The 5,234-nt window shown below is 33.9% G+C and overlaps 1 long non-coding RNA gene across 2 annotated transcripts; it reads right to left on the bottom strand.

Annotated features, from left to right (window-relative positions):
• Positions 1-1,299: 1,299 nt before the first annotated feature.
• On the bottom strand, positions 1,300-2,880 carry LOC127738190 (uncharacterized). 2 transcript variants are annotated; one of them, XR_007999954.1, is made up of 3 exons: positions 2,829-2,880; positions 2,284-2,527; positions 1,300-1,394 (listed from the first exon to the last, which is right to left on the bottom strand). It is a non-coding gene; the product is annotated as an uncharacterized LOC127738190 (long non-coding RNA). The 2 variants fall into 2 exon arrangements; XR_007999953.1 differs by lacking the exon at positions 2,829-2,880 and having other exon boundaries at positions 2,284-2,693.
• Between the last annotated feature and the right edge of the window lie 2,354 nt (positions 2,881-5,234).

The following is a 5,234-nucleotide window of genomic DNA, read 5'->3' as shown; positions in this document are numbered from 1 at the left end:
CTATTAAACCAAGAGTTCCAAGTGGTGAAGTTGAATTCATCCCTTCGTAAATTTTTCGGACGCCATCACGAGTTGGTTGACCGTTATTGAATATCCGTTTCACAGATGATAGCGGATATGTTCCAATTGTCGTAACTACAATCCCGTCCCCCTTTTCCTGAATGTGACCTACCGAATTCAGACTTATTACCGGGTTTGTACTTACATGAGCTGAGCAGGATCTGCTTACCCTTCCGGAGCACCTGAGATCATCCTCAGTTTTTGGTGGGGTTCGTATTGCTCAGTCTTTAGTTTTCTATATTTTGTTTTGTGTACTGTTGGGCTTTTTTTTTTTTTAGCCATAGCGTTGTCAGTTTATTTTTGACTTATGAGTTTGAATATCCCTTTGGTATCTTTCGCCTCTCTTAATCGTACCGGTCCTAGATAAGTACAGAAACTTTGAAGCCCGATTTTGATTACTTCTAAAGAAGATGTAAAGAGGTATCGTTTAGCATTTGGCAGACGCAGCTGTTTAGCATTTGGCAGACGCAGCTATATAACGTTGATTGTATGAACACGTATGTAATTATTGGCACGTATTTTAAGAAGAAGGCCCAATTCTCCACCTTGGGTTGAAATTCAAAACGAATATTAAACAGGACCTATGATTTTTCAGGATTTGCTCTTTAGAAAGTGTCGTTGGAGTATACCACAGGTTTCCACGTAAATTGTCAATGCTAAATTTCTTTACCATGCAATTAATTTACTAACAAAAACGAAATTGTTTAGATTTTGTCTGCGGGGACAACAATAATTAATACAGAGGTTGGACAGGCGCTAAGCAACTCTGATATAATAAGTATAAGTGTATGCTGTTGAAAGGATATTATTGAAATGAATAAGGGAAACAATGTAAAGGCAAATGACAAAACATCGATAACGATTGGCTAATGATTGGCTATTTAAGGACCAATGATCATTGGCTATTTAAGGACCAATGATCATTGGCAATACTTCTTTAGCGGTAAAGAATGTATTTCATAAATGCAAAATCATTTACTCCCGCACTAACTAAATAGACCAGGTTGTTAAAACAGATATTGTGATACGACTTCGTCAAACTTCGAAAAGAGGCATCTACTTTTGGAAATGTGGTTGAAAGATTACATATGTATTTGAATTGTCATTTTTTAATGTTATTCAATATTCCAGATATTACAAATAAATACCATATTTTGCTCAAAAACCTCGAGTCAAACTACAAAAAAAATTGATGTACATGTATACATGTAGTGCGGATGCGTCCATTGAACAGATCAATTCATTTAAAATACTTTTATTACTAAATTCTGATAGAATTATTTTGGTTTACATTTTCATCTTCTGATAACCCTCTAGTTGGAGCACCAATAATCCTGAAAAGAAATTTCAGAAATTACTTCATTAATAAAATCTCTACGACATGATATAAAGTATAAATAAGAAGATGTGGTATGAGTGCCAATGAGACAACTCCATCCAAGTCACAATGTATGAAAAGTTAACAATTATAGTCAAAGTAATGCCTTCAACACGGAGCCTTGGCTCAACCGAACAGCAAGCTATAAAGAGCCCAAACATGACTAGAGTAAAACAATTCAAACAGGAAAACCAATAGTGTAAAATTGAGAATGGAAATGGGGAATGAGTCAAAGAGACAACAATCCGTCCAAAGAGCAGAAAACAGCCGAAGGCCACTAATGGGTCTTCAATGCAGCGAGAAAATCCAGCACCAATAGTCTAATCTATATACAAATCGAGAAACGAGAAACACCTATGAACCACACCAACAAACGACAACCACTGAACAAAAGGCTCCTGACTTAGGACAGGTGCATAAAAATGCAGCGGGTTTAAACGTTTTAACAGGCGCCAACCTTCACCCTAACCTGAGATAGTAGTGTAACATTACAACATAAAAAGACACGCTATAAAATATCAATTGAAATGGCTTTACTCGATCAAAAAGACATTTAAACAAAAACAAGTAAACATACACTGAACGAATAAGTTTGATCTATGAAACAATATAAATACAATATTAAAAGGTGTATAAATAAGCTTAATACATACATATCTGTGAAGCTGTCAATGCTTACAAGTACAAAACTAACTCCGGGTTAGGGTATGACTTGATTTTCAAATTTTACTATGTTATCAATGAAAGCCATTCAAATCTATTGTTTTCTCACACTTTCATTATTACATATATCAACAAAGAGTTTGACATGTTATATAAAATAAATATATTTAAAACACACGTACTCTTTTAACAACCTCTTCCTCCTCTCCCTCCCGTCCCTCCTATACCACCAGGGCTACCAGGTTCTCCCGTACATCCTCCTCCACGATAATCAATTGGTTCAAAGTCCCATCCAGGTTTTCCAGGTTCTCCAGGTTGTCCAGGTTGTCCAGGAGAACCACCTATTCCACCACGACCTGATTGTCCATTTACACCAAACAATACTATCACAACAAACACGACAATAAAAACAATGTACTTCATTTTCTGAAAGGAAATACTATTCGGATTAAAAAATCTATTCACTAAAATTCAGGATTGGATGCAGGATCTTGAGTCGGCAGATTTTCTCCCCAAAACAAGTGGTTTTTTTATACCACATGTATGGTAAATACACTAAGAACGTACATGTCTTACAAGATTGTCAACCACAACTTTAAAAGTCACTAAAATAAGTAAATCGTCAACTTAAAGTATACTAATATAACATTTTCACATAAATTAAAAGACAAAACATATTTTTACATTTCAATGAAATTCATTCACTTGTTATTAAAAATGAACTCACGTGTTTCTCCTTTTTGTTCTTTAATATTTTATATATATATATTTGATATTGGCTAAGGAAGATTGCACATCGAACAAAATAACGTAAAATTTAATATAAAAAATAAATAATGACAACATCCTTAATTTGACCTTTTGAAGCATTTGATGACGCAATTGGACATTTTTGTAAAATAATATTCCCCTCATGATGGTATACTGTTCATGTCTAGTCAAATAATTAATGGTCTTTTTTCATAGTGTAAGTGTGCATGGTTCCTCATTATGTATTTACTATGTATGTATAAACACACATTCGTCACCGTAACTTCCCGTTATATGTATGTTCTTCACCTTTACATTAATAAACATGTCGGGATATGTTTCATGCAATTTTCCTTAAAGCCCCTGAAAAAGAATTAAAAAAAAAATTAAGAACAAATTGTTCAGAAAACAGTTGAAGGTCTTTTCACCTACGAATTAATTTTGTTAATGATCATAGTTGAAATGAATTTGCATAACGATATGCAAAACAATGATTAACTAATATAAAATACTGACATAAATAGTTATAACACTAACGGTACCATATTTAATGCACCGGATGAGGATCTCTACAATAAATATCTCGTCAGTTTTGCTCCAGGCCAAACTATTTAAAAATCAAAAACCTAAGACAAATGTTGAAGAGCTGATAAAGTAAAAAAGACCTTAAGTAGCTAAATCTGGACAAGGAATCAGATTTTTCCTTAGCGTATGATGTAAAAGATAGGTTCATGCATCACGAAAAAGTTTATCTTACACTAATTTAAAAATATATTAATAATTGTATCTTTCTATGAAATAAGGGAGATAAATTGCTACTTTCGGTTTTTAAAAAGTCACTTCAGGAGTCAAATATATGGTTTCTTTACACAGGTACAAAAAAAAAACATGGTTTCAATATAATTTTACTAGGAACACATAAAGGCAAACATTTAATAGCCAAGTATGTATAAGTATCAAAACACGTGGGAGCTTTAAGCCAAAAAGGGATAGAAAAAAACAATAAATCATTATTTTAATTATCCAAAGGGCAACACCTTCAATAGGTGTTAGCGGATTGTTTTACACAAAATGTATCAAACATTCGTCACAATTTCCCAAACATTTTGTTCCATTTCTGTCTTTGTCTATTTCTTACAATTTCAGTGGAATAAGATTAACAAGCAAATATCAGATCAAGAACATCAAATTGGCCCGTAATCTTGCTTGTAATTTCAAGGTAAAACTTCATGTATTTCAAATGAAAAGAACCCATGTTGATAATATGCATGTTTAAAAAGTTATTCTAGAAAACAGCTTATGTAGAATATTAAAGGGTACAAAACTCTTATAAAAAGTCAACAGAGCACTTCGGTCAAAATATATTGGTTTGCGTCATGTTGTCATTACTAGGCATTTGACAAACATCTTAATTTTTGCAACCCCAAGGGTGACTGGGGAGTAGAAATATGGTCATTTTTGGTCTTCTTTCAACCGGGAGTAAAATCCTTGCAAAAGTGGGGGTGTCTGTTTGGCTGTGCGGGATGTAAAGTTACGCAGCAACGTTCGATTAAAATGGGGACGTTAAATCCGATTCATCGTGTAAAGAGAATGCACGTTAAGAACCCTTAATACAAATCTTTGAGAGGTTCGTAATTTATGTCCCTATCTAACATACACTAATTTTTCAGTGGCAGTCAACCTACAGGACCTACATATTTATTGTTAATTTGTTCTCGTCCTGAACATGCATGAAATATTTGCCACTTGACGTTAAGCAACAAACAGTCAATCAATCAATTAACAACGACAATGACGCCGTGAAAACGGCTGTCTGCGTAAACCTTTTTTATATTTTCCCATGCTGAACCGAATATATCATTTGATTAGGCAAGTCTCAGGCTTTAATAACGTTATTCTTTAAATACTAAAAAAGCTAAATTTTTCTACAAATTTGGTTGGCAAATACGAAAACAATCGCCGCCGCAGTGACACCTGAAAATAAATAACGACGGATGTTATTGTAAGGCCTACTCCTCAAGGGGGATGATACATCCTCATATTATGTAGGGGAATTGATAGCAAAACGAACTGGTAGCGGAATTGATAGGTAAACCGACCTTGAGTCATTGCAATAGGTCAAAACATATTTCTTTACAGTTAAATAATTATGCCCTCATCTCTCTATAAAGCACGTACTACAACATTAATTACGAATCAACACAGGGAGTGGCAAATTAATAATTCCACCATGATGATTGGATTGTCACAGTGCTATTCCCGATTGACAATAATGCGGCGTGTATAGTACCATTGAATACTAGTATTTGTAGTTTAAGTTTATATTTAACTTCATACATAGTATTCTACATACCATTATAATACAATTGGTTTATAGCTGTGC

Source organism: Mytilus californianus, unplaced genomic scaffold (genome assembly GCF_021869535.1).
Source record: "Mytilus californianus isolate M0D057914Y unplaced genomic scaffold, xbMytCali1.0.p SCAF_4, whole genome shotgun sequence".
NCBI lineage: Eukaryota > Metazoa > Mollusca > Bivalvia > Mytilida > Mytilidae > Mytilus > Mytilus californianus.
Note: the sequence above shows the minus strand (reverse complement) of the source record. Positions and strands in the feature narration are given on the sequence as shown.